At 50.1% G+C, this 13,969-nt stretch overlaps 1 long non-coding RNA gene across 1 annotated transcript; it reads left to right on the forward strand.

Annotated features, from left to right (window-relative positions):
• The first annotated feature begins 9,338 nt into the window (after positions 1-9,338).
• On the forward strand, positions 9,339-11,750 carry LOC121141414. The gene is made up of 2 exons (XR_005878322.1): positions 9,339-10,367; positions 10,688-11,750. It is a non-coding gene; the product is annotated as an uncharacterized LOC121141414 (long non-coding RNA).
• Positions 11,751-13,969: the final 2,219 nt, after the last annotated feature.

Below are 13,969 nucleotides of genomic sequence, written 5' to 3' on the forward strand. Positions count from 1 at the left end.
TAGCTGGTCCTCCTTCCTCCTACCCAGACCCCACTGTTTCTTATGCTTTTTTGTTGGTTTTTTTTCCTCTTTGGGGGCCCACCACCCAGCTCCCAAATAAATACAGGGAGACTAATTTTTACTCATAAATGCCTGGCCTTAGCTTGGCTTTGTTTTGTTTTTGTTTTTTTGAGACAGGGTTTCTCTGTGTAGTTTTGGAACCTGTTTTGGAACTTACTCTTATAGAACAGGCTGGTCTCAAATTCACAGAGATCCACCTGCCTCTGCTTTCCAATTGCTGGGACTAAAGGTGTGCACCACCACTGCTCGGCCTGACTGCTCTTCCAGAGGTCCTGAGTTCAATTCCCAGCAACCACATGGTGGCTCACAATCATCTGTAGTGAGATCTGGTACCCTCTTCTGGCCTGAAGGCATATATACATGCAAGAAGAACCTGTACACAAAATAAATAAATCTTTAAAAAAAAAAAGAATGAAACACATCTTTGCATCAAACAAATGTTCCATCATAGTATAACTGAATGTAACACATCTTAAATAAATATTCCACAATAGTTCCCTGCCACCAGAGTCAATTTCCTGTGACATCATCATTACCATAGTAGCCCAGTCCAGCCATTCAGTTATCTCATAATTGTGCAGGTTTGAAGTCACAGCCTCAAGCTAAATGGAGGTGTGGACAGGGAGCGCTTCTTCCTGGGGCTCTGGGGCACTGTTGGTTAACTTCCAGCGTCTGAGGACACTACATGCCCTGGCGCTTGACCCCTTCATTCTTAGGTCTAGTGATGACAAGCAGTTCCTACATCACACACTCTGACCTTTCATTAGTCAATCTTTCTGTGATGATGCTAGGGACAGGGTGCTCTCCCTATAGTGGGCAGATGGGTAGCTCTAGTTATCTTTGACCATTTTATTGGTTACTTGTCTTGTTGCTGGGACAAAATACCAGACCAAGCAGTTTAAGGAAGGAATGGTTTGTCTGCCTCACACTTTCAGGGTCCACGGAGGGAGCTCAGTGGCAGAAGCTCGAGCAGTGGACCATCGCACGCAGTCAGGAATCAGACACGCTGGTCCTCAGCTTGCTTTCTCCTTTTACCCACTCTGGGACCCCAGTCCAAAGGATGGGGCTGCCCAGCCTCCTCACTTAGGCAAATCTAGAAACTGCCTTGTTCACAAGCATTCTCAGAGGTTTCCAGTCAGGTTGATTGTTAGCTGTTAGAGCCGGGTAGCCTGGGAGAACCAGAGACTCCAGGATTCAGACTTCCTAGAGGGCATCTGTGCCCACCCTAACTCATGCCCATCCTCTACACTGCCTGGGTATTCTACAGATACCTTTTTTGTTTGTTTGTTTGTTTGTTTGTTTTTGTTTTTCGAGACAAGGTTTCTCTGTATTGTTTTGGAGGCTGTCCTGGAACTCGCTCTGTAGACCAGGCTGGCCTCGAACTCACAGAGATCCGCCTGCCTCTGCCTCTCGAGTGCTGGGATTAAAGATGTGCACCACCAATGCCCAGCTAAAAATACCTGTTTTGAGACAGGGTTGTATCTTCTTTCTCTGTCCCACCAGCCAGCTCCCAAAAAAGAGATTTCTTATTATGAAACCTCAAGATAGTCGGTGGTGGTGCATGCTTTTAATCCCAGCAGAAGCAGGTGGATCTCTGAGTTCAAGGCCAGCCTGGTCTACAGAGTGAGTTCCAGGACAAACAGATTCCAAATCTGCACAGAGAAACTCTATCTCAAAAAGAAAAAAATGAAAGCACAGCTGATACCTTAGACTTATTTCTAACTAGCTATTATAACTTTTTTAAAAAGATTTTTATTTATTATGTATACACCAGTTCATGTATGCCTACAGTCCAGAAGAGGCCACCAGATCTCATTACAGATGGTTGTGAGCCACCATGTGGTTGCTGGGAATTGAACTCAGGACCTCTGGAAGAGCAGCCAGTGCTCTTAACCTCTGAGCCATCTCTCCAGCCCTAGCTATTATAACTTAAATTAACCAATTTCTATTAATTTATGTGCTGCCACATGGCTCATGGCTTGCTACCTCATCTACATGTCATACTTCCTCTGTGTCTCCTTACAACTCCAGCCTTCTTCCCAGCATTCTCTGTGCCAGGAGATCATGCTAACTATTGGCCATTCAGCTCTGTATTAAACCAACCAATGTGACACATCTTCACTGTGTACAAAAAAATTATGTTACAACACACAGGGTCTTACTATGTAGTTCTGGCTGACCTGGAATCACTATGCAAATCAGGTTACCCTCAAGCCCAGATCAGCCAGTATCTACCTCCCTGTGCTGGGGTTAGAGGTGTATGCCACTACACTCAGCAACGCTGCACTCTAATTGTCTCTGAGCAGGCTTTGTCACACTCCCTGCACTGGGCTGGCTGGACTGCCTGCCTTCTCCAGGGGCCGGGACCAGGTAAGAAGGCGTCTGGCCACGTGGAGTTCTGGCCCATGGTTACCTTATGGCAGGGCTTGGTTGCAACCCAGTTCAATTAGGTTCTGCCCAAGGACCTAACCCAGGTCTCTTGTTTCATGGTATAAGTGCAAATATGTCTCCCATGCACACAGGCACCACACAAGACCCTGCAGCTCTCTCTCTGCCCACCTTCTTGATGGAAGGGTTGAGAGCGTTGTACCCCACCCTGTACTATACCAGCTCTGCCTGACAGGAGGTAGGACAGCACAAATGAGAGGCTGAATGCTAAAGGTGTTTTACCTACAGGTGTTTTACCTTAGGGTTTGAAGCCCAGATAAATTCCAGGCACCCTTGAGACAGCCAAGAGGACACAGGGAGGACCCTACAGAGGGAGTGATTCCATCGGTGGCCAGCTCTCAAGAGTTTTCAGACCCTGGCTGCCGCTTCACACACTGCTGCCTGACAGATGCTGTTCATTAAAAAAGAGAAAGTAAGCCAGGCGTTAGTGGCACATGCTTTTAATCCAGCATTCTGGATCTCTGAGTTCGAGGCCAGCCTCTTTCTACATAATGTGTTTCAGGACAGCCATGGCTACACAGATAAACCTTGTCTTAAAAAACAGAGAAAGAAAGCAACTGAAGCCTGGTTCATCTCTATTTTATGACACAAGTGTGACCAGCTGTCTCCTCCATAGCTTTACCACAGTAGACTGTACCCTCAAACCAAACCAAAATAACTCTTCCGTTGCATCTGTCAGGCATATTACCACAGCTAAGGAGAAGGTAGCGAAGCCGGGCAAGTGCTCTAACACGGGGCTGTGTATTCACCGTTTTCATTCTATTTTAGATCTGTGTGTGCAGGTGATGGGTGTTCTGCCTGCATATATTTACCTGTGGGTGCTGAGTGCCCAAGAATTGAACACTGGAGCTGGGTGCTGCTGGCACACGCCTTTAATCCAGCACTTGTGAGGCAGAGGCAGAAGAATTTCTGTGAGTTCAAGGCCAGCCTGGTCTACAGAGCAAGTCCCAGGACAGGCTCCAAAGGTACATAGAAAGCCTGTCTCCCCTGTCTTCAAAAATAAAAAAAAAGTTGAGGAGGGTAAAGGTGACCTCAGCAGCTTGAAGAAAACTCAGCCTATGCCGGGCTTGTGGCTTAGCCAGGTGGTGGTGGCGCACGCCTTTAGTTCTAGCACTTGGGAGGCAGAGGCAGGCAGATCTCTGTGAGTTCGTTACCAGCCTGATCTACAAGAGCTAGTTCCAGGACAGGCTCCAAAGCCACAGAGAAACCCTACTGGGGGGGGACGGGACACGACAGTCAGCCCACAACCAAGGTGTCTAAGGGTGTATCAGTCAACTTTTTGAGGAAGTGGTTGGAGGTGGGACACAGATCACCAGGAAAACATAGGACGTGGTTGAGAAATGAGGTAGCTGTATCAACACAGGACACACAGGAAGATACACCAGAAAAGGGTCAGTGACCAGTACAACACAGGATACACAGGAAGATACACCAGAAAAGGGTCAGTGACCAGTACAAGCTTCCGGGGCACATCTGCCCCCTCCCCTCAAGCTCAGCTCCAAGGTAAATGGGATGGAGAGCCTGGCTTTGTCCAGGAAGGAGCATGGCAGACATGAGCAGCCTGGTCCCAAGGTAAGAGTAGATTTCAGCACAGATTCCCACTGCCATCCTTGTCCCTGGCTGGGAAGCTCTTCAGAAGTCCCTGGCGTTTCCATCCTATCCACATACATCCCACATTTCAGAAAACACAGGTGGATTACCCAGCTGCACCTACAATTGAGATACAGGGCTAGGCTTGGGTCTCACACATTGTTTTCAGCAGCAATTTCAGTGCCAAGGGGTGAATGAACAAATCCTTTTTCTTGTGCCCTCAGAAGAACAGCAGGCTCAGCTGTGACCAGCAGGGGGCAGCTGAGCCTTCCCTTTCTTTCTGCTGAGTCTCAGGCATCATGAGCCAGCATTTCTGGCCTGGGCTGTACCAAGCAGCCAGCAACAGATGAGTGCCTCCATGTACAGAACCCACACTCTTGACTCTTGATGGCCAGGGCCTTCCTCCTGCCTCTGGGCTCTGGAACCCAGGTATCCAATGGATTCTGCTTTGGGACCTGATTGTTTTTCTGTACAATGACAACTCAGTTAAAATATTTAAAGCCTCTCAAAAAAAAAAAAAAAAGATTCAATCCAGCAGAGCTTTGGAGGTGGGCAGGGGTGGGCAGGGGTGGGCAGAGGTGGGCAGGGGTGGGCAGAGGTGGGCAGGGGTGGGCAGGGGTGGGCAGGGGTGGGCAGGGGTGGGCAGAGGTGGGCAGACCTCGGAAATAATCACCTCCCTTGTGCTCCGCCCAGTTCCCACCCATGCCTCCCTTCTCCCCAGCGTCATGCCTCCCCAAGCCTCTCCCTACATAAATATGATTTACAATAGACTAAAGTCCCAGTTCATCTCTAGGACTCTGTCTCCTGCCACTGGCATTTGGGTGGTGGTGTCAGTAAGGACCCAGACACACACCTTCAGCTAATAAGTATAAGCTTCTACAACAGCAAGATCAGCAGAGGTTTTTGTTGTTGTTGTTTTGTTTTGTTTTTCAAGACAAGGTTTCTCTGTATTGTTTTTTTGCAGGTTGTCCTGGAGACCAGGCTGTCCTTGAACTCACCAAGATCCGCCTGCCTCTGCCTCCCAAGTGCTGGGGTTAAAGGCGTGTGCCACCAATACCCGGTTCAGCAGAGGGCTTTTACTCTGCCCACTGTGCAGCTGGCAGAAGCCCTGGTTCTGTGACTTCATGGATGGCACTCAGACCAGAACAGGGTTGTAGATGGCTCAAGGATAGTCTACTATGCCAGTGTGTGTGGTCCCTACAGTGGCACACATCTTGGGGTGAGGACATTCCTGGTTTTGTTTCTTTTTTTAATTTAGAAACAATCTTATTTTACATATCAATCCCAGTTCCCTCTCATTCCCATCCTTCTATGTCCCCACCAACCCCCCCCATCCCATCCCCTATCCATTTCTCAGGGAGGGTGAGGCCTTCTGTGGGGAATCATCAAAGTCTGTCACATCATTTTGGGGGAGGGCCTAGGCCCTTTTCCCTGTATCTGGGCTGAGAGAGTATCCCTCCATGGGGAATGGGCTCCCAAAGTGCATTCATACACTAGGGATAAGTACTGATTCCACTGCCAGAGGCCCTATAGACTGCCCAGGCCTCCTGACACCCACATTCACAGGACTTGGTTTGATCCAGTACTGGTTCCAAGGACATTCCTGTTAACATGACCTGTGTGCACATAACTGGTCCCAGAGAAGGTGTAAGAATTCAGGCCTGCCGGGCGTTGGTGGCGCACGCCTTTAATCCCAGCACTCAGGAGGCAGAGGCAGGAGGATCTCTGTGAGTTCGAGACCAGCCTGGTCTACAGAGCGAGTTCCAGGACAGCCTCCAAAGCCACAGAGAAACCCTGTCTCAAAAAAACAAACAAACAAAAAAAACCTGACAAATGCTTGCTATGGCATTTGGATATGTGATAATGTATTTGTTTTAAAAATAAAACCTTTCTTAGTTTAAGCTTTCATTCTTTAAAGGATGAGTATTTTTACCGTTAAAAAAACGAAAAAAGATTGGTTCTCAAAAGTACCTCTCCCCTAGTCACCCCAATCCTTGAGCCTGCCCCCATATCATGGGTCTCATGATAAAGTGTGAGGGGAACCTTGGCGATTCCATGGCAGGTGAGAATGACCAAGGCAGAGGACAAACATGCCAGGCAAACAAAGCTTAAGTGAGTTTTATTAGAAACATGGGGAAGGAAACAGAAGAGAGACAGAGAGGACAGAAGAGAAGAGGGAGACAGGAAAAGTCTGTCTGCCCCAGGCGAACAGCGGGAAAGGGGAGAGGGAAACTGGGTAGGTAGGCAAGGGTGGGGTGTGTCTGCCTTTTAAAGGAGTCCTTTGCACCTGTGTGCAGAGTACGCAGCCATGGAATCCAGGGATGACCAGGATACTGCCTGAATGCATTCTGATAAGTAACAGGGGAAAGCCAGCATAATGCCTGAATCCTTACAAGGGGGTGCAGCTGACCTAAGCCAATCCCCAAAATTTTACTGACTCAGAGTCACCTTTAGAAAACAAACTGAGGTCACCCACACCGAGCTACCTCCTGTCAGAGGTCCTGTGAGCCCAGAGATCTGGAATACAATGGGCAGAAACTCCACACTCCATACATCAACTTCAGGGGGCACAGATTGGTAACTAGGGCCAAGAGTCTCACTGAGAGGTGACTTTGTGGCCCTGGCCTACAAGAGTAGAGGGTAAGGTGGATAGGGAACCACTGGGTGAGATGTTTCCATAAAAACAATATGCTTCCAGATTTGTGAAATGGGGGGAAGAGAAGGGGGAAAGCAAGGCTGGAGAAGTACACCCCCTCCCTGCCCCCCAGCACATAGGAAGAATCTAGCAGGCCTGGGGCAGGGCCTAGATTCTTTTCCTGCTGAGGCTGCTGCAAGGCCAGGAGATTAGGAAAGGCTGGCTTCCTGCCAGCGCACAGTGACTGCGCAGTTTCCTGATCCACACGTCTCGGGGTGAAGGAGCCCAGGCTGAGGTGGCCTCTGGCACCAGAAAAAACCCAAAAGAACTCAAGAGGCTACAACCCAGGAACTGGGTCCTTGGAGGATGGGGGGGGGGGGGGGGCGCTGGAGTTCCCGAATATTCGCTAGTGGTAACAGCAATGTTGGCATGGCCTTGCCTTTAGGACACATCCCATCTCACTCCTTTCCTGAGTCCAAGAATTTTTGTAGGAAACCCTGAGGTCCTTCCCTGGGTTGTCACTGTGTTTGTAATCAACAGGGCTGAGCTGAATCCCGAAGATGGGGAGGCCACTGGGGTCTGCCATGCCCTTGAGAAAAGGCTTGGGAGAGAGTGGCCCCCACCTAGAACCAGATGTCACAAAAAGGACCCCTTTTTGCTCTTTTCCCTCTAACCCAAAATCCCATGGTAAGTCCACGGGGCTCAGCCGGCAGGCACCATTCAGCCCCACCCAATGCCTTGTTTACAACAGTCTCTAGAACAGCTTGTTTTCATCTGGGGAACTTGGCAGCGGCAGTTGCTGTCCTGCCCTTGTCCTTCAGCATGGTGGAGGTCATGTCTGCAGGGAAAGCCAGCAGCACCTGAGGGTGTGTGTGTGGCAAGCAGAACCTTGGGAGTGTGTCCACCAAGAAAGAGTGGTCACAGCACCTCACCCTAAGTCCTCATCTCATCTCTCCCCTCAAATACATTGTCTTCCCAAGGAAAACTGTCCTTGAGGACCAGGAACCTCTGAACCTGCCATACTGCCCTTGGGGACTGGGGACAGTCACTTGGCAGCTGCAGACATGCCCTGTTTATGTGTGACCAAGCAGCCAGGCTTTATATAACCCTAGTTTTGTGTGGCACCAATTAGCCCTAACCTACTCTTTCAAAAAATAAGTTGTTCCTGGGACGGAGGAATGGCGTATGAAGGACATATTGAGACAGAGGTGAAGAAAACACCATGGTCTCTGGAGACTGAGCAATGAATGCCTAAAGGGGAAGTCTTGGTTTCATAGACGCCTCCCAGCTTTCTAGAACATTTTCAAAAGCAACTCCTTGTTCTTTAAGGCAGTCGCCACCCTCCACCACCCATGCCTGGAAATGTTGCCAGGATACAGCAGAGGGGGCAAAGGCGGACACCGTGGTAAATGCCTGCAGTCCCAGCACTGGGAGGATTGGGGCAGGAGTATCACCGTGATTTCCAGCCCAATATGGGTGACAATGTCTGGAATTACGAAAAGATTTCTGAAAATGAACCAATAAAAGACTGATGGGACAGACCTTGGGGAAGGAGGCTCCGTGGCATAAGAACCAGGCTAAGCACGCATCGGTTAACAAGTCAGCGCTTGCCACATAATCACGCCTCTGTACTGCTGGTCATATGAGAGTCACCAGTTTTCCGGGAACAGGCGAGGGTGCAGTCGGCCCGGCCACGCCTGCAAATTCCATCTGCCGCAGGCAGAACATTCTCCCCACCCCCCAACCCCCCCCCCCACCCCCGGCTCCCCCTCCTGGTTGCAAAGGAAGCCTGTTGTCACAGGGTGGTTTTGTTTGTTGTGTGGGTGGTGAGCTTGGGAGACTTCCGGGCAGTTATCCTGCCAGCTGCCTTTTTAATTCTGTTTACTTGAACTGACCTTACAGTTTTTTTTTCAGGGAGTTGGGTGCGGAACCAGAGCCGAGGAGGGCCCCTCATTGACACTTCTCCTTTTCAAAAACCTCACTAACCTCCCCAGTCTCCCCCTGTTCACCTTTGGGAAAGGCGCTGTCTACCGACAAGGTCTGCCCTTGAACCTGGGCTGGGCCCCACCCCAAGTGGACAACCAGCCTGCGTCCCCAGTGGTCCTCAAACCCACTCCCCGAACGCCACCGCAGGCCATAAACTGTCGCACAGAAGCGCAGCTTTAAAAAACCATTTTTCTCACCATCACTCCCAAAAGGAAAATGACTTAAAAACTAATCACTCATCTGTGCAGGCTGCCCTGTAATCATTCACATTACATACGCATACTCATTCTGTGTGTGTCTGGTACAAAAACCTTGCTTTTACCGTAGTTTGCGATCACCTTTTCCCCAAACACCAGCTACCTCAGACCCAAATTAAATGTCCTACCCTAGGCTGCGGGCCTAGTTCTTCCCCTCCCCCCGCCCTGCGGGCGCTTGCGCTGACGTCACCCGCCGAGCAAGAGGCGGCAACGCCCGAGGAGTCACGCGCCCGGCCCCGCCCCCACGCTACGCGCCTCCGCAGAGATCCCTCCGCCACCAGTGGAATTTTCCAGGCGCTCTGCCGGCCCTTCTTTCGGGCCTCTGCGGGGCGTGGTGGCCTGATGTGACCTCTGCTTTTCTCTCCGCCCTGCCCTGCCAGTGTGGTCCCCGCCACCCCCCCACCCGACTATTCTAGAAGCAGTCAGGCCTGCCCACTCCAGCAGCAAAGGAGATCTGTTCCTGATGTTGTTCCCCTTCCAAATATTTTCAGATATGTCCTCCATTCCGTGACGCGCTGCTAAGGTCAGGAAAGGAACATTGAGCAATCAGAGGGAGTGGCCGTCCATGGACGCCGTGACCCGCCCCGCCTCGGGGGCTCCTTTGGAACTTTTTTTTTAAGTGTCCGTGGAGGAATCGTCCTGTTGAGCGATGCCTGGGTGACGCGACCCAAGGCTATAAAAGCAAAAGTTGTGTCCCTCACCAGCAGGAGTTAGTGACAAGGAGGGCTGCCTTCTGGGTCTAGTGGCGGGGCGGAAGTGGCTAGTTCAGGGCCCAGATCAGAGAGATGGCAGAGCTAGCAGCCTCCACTAGCATGGGGATGGGAGAAGTCAAGGTGTTGGCAGTGCGCTTGTGTGGATGGCAGCTTCCAAAGCGTCTTCAACCCACACAGGGGCAGCAGCCTTCTAGACCAGGCTAGCCCTGCGGTCTGGCGTGGGGAGTCCTAACTCCAGGAGAGCACAAGTCTCACGGGCCTACATGGGCCGTGTTCTAACCTAGTGGCAGAGCCGGTGGTGAAGACAGGTGGACCCGGCCCTTGAGGCCCTGGACATCTTGAAAAATAGGCAGCGAGGGCAGGGTTAGGTGGGCAGCGGGGTTAGCTTTGAACTTGACAATGCCAGCAGACCCTTTTTTTCCAGATAGGGCTTGTTACCTGCCTGGGGTTGAGGCCTGCTCTTACGGAAAGTGGACTTAGCATCGTGGGGCTGACAGCTCTGGCCCTGGGTGGTATGTAATTTGGGCTTAGCCCGATAGCACGCAGTTGTGGGTGTGAGGGGTGGCCCGAGGTGTGGTTGTAGAGGCAAGAAGTTTTCTTCTAAGGTCTGCTAGGCTGGGGCTACCGAGGTTGAAGGCGCGCGTCCGAGGCCACATCGATTACAGCTTTATTTTTCAGGTGGCAGTCCCCCTCCCTGGTTTCCCTAGGTTCCGTGGCTCCCTCTTCTGTGGTCTCTTCCCCTCCTCCTCCTCCTAACTCTGAGGTTATGGGTTCACTTAAAAACCTTGCCTCTGGTCGTCTGGTAAGCCTGGGAAAAGTATAGAGTCGGTGGTAGAGTCTTGGACTTGGCCTTTTGGTATTACTGGTAAAAGTATTCCTGACTGGGTGGGGAGGGTTGGTGTGGATTTGCAGAGGGTGGGGCTTGAATGGACCCTCGGGTGGGCTCAGTCACGGTTTCACTCACCCAAATGCCTCATGGGCGTGGTTTATTGCTGTAGTGTTCATCATGCCAAGCAGATGGCACCAGGAGAAATGGAGCCCCTGCCAGTGTGTCGTAGCAGTGACGAGGCAGACCCTGGAGGAGACGGCCTCCACAGTGAATTCCAGAGGCCTGGGAAGCTCTGCACTGCCGTGTGTGTTCAGGAGGCCACCCTCTAAGTGGTTCAGATCAGCTAATGGGGGTGGGGACTGGAGGGCTCTCGGCGGCCGTGAATGTTCCAGATGAGTGTCTTGTTCTGGGAGCACCAGTCTCCGGATGCCCTTTCCTGGGGGTAGAGGCATTCAGCTGCTGCATCTTCTGAATCAAGCCTCCAGTCTTTAGTTCTGTGCTACGAACTTGGCTTCGAGAAGATTGCTTAAGGTGTAGAACACTTTAACATTGTCGTCGACCGCAGCACATTGTAGATGGTGTTTGCAGGAGGAGCCCCGGGACCTCGCCCACCTTCCCTGCGGCCTGCCTGCCTCTGCATTGGTCAGAGGCGTTCTTAAATGTGATGAAACTTTTGGGTGTTGGGAAAACTTCAATTTTAAATGACAGATGGAAGAGTATTAGATGAAGCCAATTGTTAAATGGGTGGGGTGTTTTTTAAAAGTATGGGAGAGCACAGTTTTGTTGGGATTTGAGATGGCATATCTAATTTGGGCGTTGGGGTAGTATCTGGTATTAAGGAATGGTGCACCGGCCTGCAGTGGTCTCTGGGAATTTCCGGTACCGGGTGGTAGGCTGGTGCTACGCCACTGAGTGGCACACAGTTCTTGTTGCTCCTTTTTGTTGATTGGCTTTTCTGACTTGACTGTATCAGGCTGGCAACAGCGCTCAGTCCTGCTGGTGTCATCCAAAACTTCACCTTCCCCCTTATACTTGAGTTTTACTGGATCAGGCTTCAGAATCCTTTTGGCACAAGAGGGAAAACAGGGTTTAGCTTGGCACTGGTCTCTTGGCCAGAGGCTTGATGAAGGACTGGGTGGGCTGGCAAGGAATGTGATTGGAAAATGTGGGTCGATGGGAATAACAGTTTGGGAACTAAGTAGCTCACATAAAATGTAAAAGTTGATGGTAAATCCTTAATGTGGGTGAATGAATTTGTTAAGGTGCAGTAACCGCCTCCCCCTAAGACGGGGGGGGGCCAAGCAGAATTGTTTTGCTTTGTTAAAAGGACAATACTGAAGTTGTATCTGAATCTTTTGGTTGCTCAAACACATGCCAGCCTGTGGGGGTGGGGCCTCAGTTACTGTGTGGTTGAAAATTCTATTGCAGTTATATCTAAAGGAATTATGAGTCATGCCTTATACAACACAGGGATTTAATATGCAAGTCATGCCTTATACAACTGATAAAGGAATTTCATATTCAAGCCATGCCTTATGAAACACACTGAATTTCTGGGATTGACGGGGGCTGCTTATTTGATAACAAGTCTGTCACTGTGACAAGGGGATATGACCTTGCACTTACTATGAAATTGCTGTGATGTCTGGCAGAAAACCTGACCCGCTTACCTTTGCTAAGGCTGCAGTGTTTTTAGCTTGAATGGTGCTTTCCCTGAGCAGAGGGGAAACTAATTGTCAAAAGACTTGGGAAATAAAATGTCAAACTGGGTGTTGCCGGGGACAGCTTACTAGAAAATGGTCTGTAAAAGTTGGCACTCGGCTGTCAATGGCTTTTTGTGTTTCCTTTCTCTTTAAAATCAAGTTGCCACCGCCCTTTAATCCCAGCAGAGGCCAGCCTGGTCTACAGAGGGAGTTACAGGACAGCCTCCAAAACAATACAGAGAAATCCTGTCTCAAAAAAAAAAATCAAGCTGTCAATACTGTTTGTTACCTAGGGGATTTTGTCTTCTGGGTTGGTTTTTTTTGTGTTTTATTTGTGTGTGTGGTTTAAGATGGTATGGCCAGGGAATGACTACTGTCATTGGAACAGTAGAGTGTTGGTCACGTTGGAATGGGGAAATGTGAAGAGAGCTCTAACAGCAGGTCGCAGTACCTACTTGGACTTAAGTGTTCTGAAGTGTACATAGCCACTAATCATTTTTCTCCTTTACAGTAAAATAAAGGTTTGAAATCAAAACTTAGAATTGTATGGCTGTTACATTCTCGACCTGTCACTTTGCCTACTTAGAGACATGGTGAAGTTTATATCTTCATGTTATAGTTACGCCTAGACTCACTGTACAAGCTCTACTATTGAAGCAGTTAAAACAGGCAGGAGGGTGGGGCTGGTCACTGGTAATGTGATGCTGTATCTTCACTCTTAGAAGCTGGTGTGGGCCTGAGACTTGGGTATGAACATGTATTCTCATCTGCCTAAGGACCTGGGGATGGTGTGGGCAGAAACCCTTGGAATCCAGGGAGTGTCTTGTCTGTAAAACTTTGATTATGTCTGTAAACTGATTCATCCATCATGGGAACCACCTTGTACATGAATTGGACTGTGGTGTGTCATTACAACTGGAAAGCACTGCTGCTTAGATTTTGACCTTAGAGTATAATGTCATTAGCTTCTGCTAGGACTGGAGCCTGCTGGCTAAAAGCAGAGGACGGCCTGTGGCTCTGAAGTGAACTGTGGTCTTGGTAAAAGGATGAGTCTTGAACTGGAGTGGGGTGAGGTCCAAGAAAAGGGGAGGAGTGATCTGACCTCCCTGAGAGCAGGAGGCTGGCTGCTGTCCCAGCTACTCAGTGTGTGTTGTCCTCATTGACCTCTGCCGTGCACTGAGAAGCCAGAATGGGTGTCTCAGGAGCTTGTGTCTGGACTAAGAGTAGGGGCTGCTGCAGATGAGTGGCTTCTCTGCCCACACTTTCATATTTTGAGACAAGGTCTCCCCATATAGCCCAGGCTCAGAGCCGCTAGCAGTTGTCTCCAAGTGCTGGGATTAGAGGCGTGTGCACTGTGGTGCCCGGTCTACCTGCCCTTTCTAGTCTGCTCTATTCTGGCCTCCTGGTTTCTGCACCTCCATCCCCTTCCAGAACTCTTTGGTTAGAAGTGGCATAGAGACAGGATAACCGGAGGCTGAGCAACCCTGTGTGTGGAGTTGGAGGGCTGTTGGTTTGGCTTTTGTTACTTGTTCTGAGACAACCCAGGTTGGTGTGGAACTTAAGCAATCCTCCCTCAGGTGTTGGAGATACAGACATGAGCTATGGTGTCCTAGAAGGACTGGTCTTTGCCCTGGGGTCCTAAGTTACTAGATGGCCATATTAACAGGAATCCTCAAGTCTGGATTGGGCTCCTCTGAACTCCCAGAAGTAGCAGTTGACTTGGAATCCCATAGTGCTGATGCTGTGTG

Source organism: Mesocricetus auratus, unplaced genomic scaffold (genome assembly GCF_017639785.1).
Source record: "Mesocricetus auratus isolate SY011 unplaced genomic scaffold, BCM_Maur_2.0 Super-Scaffold_4256, whole genome shotgun sequence".
Taxonomy (NCBI): domain Eukaryota; kingdom Metazoa; phylum Chordata; class Mammalia; order Rodentia; family Cricetidae; genus Mesocricetus; species Mesocricetus auratus.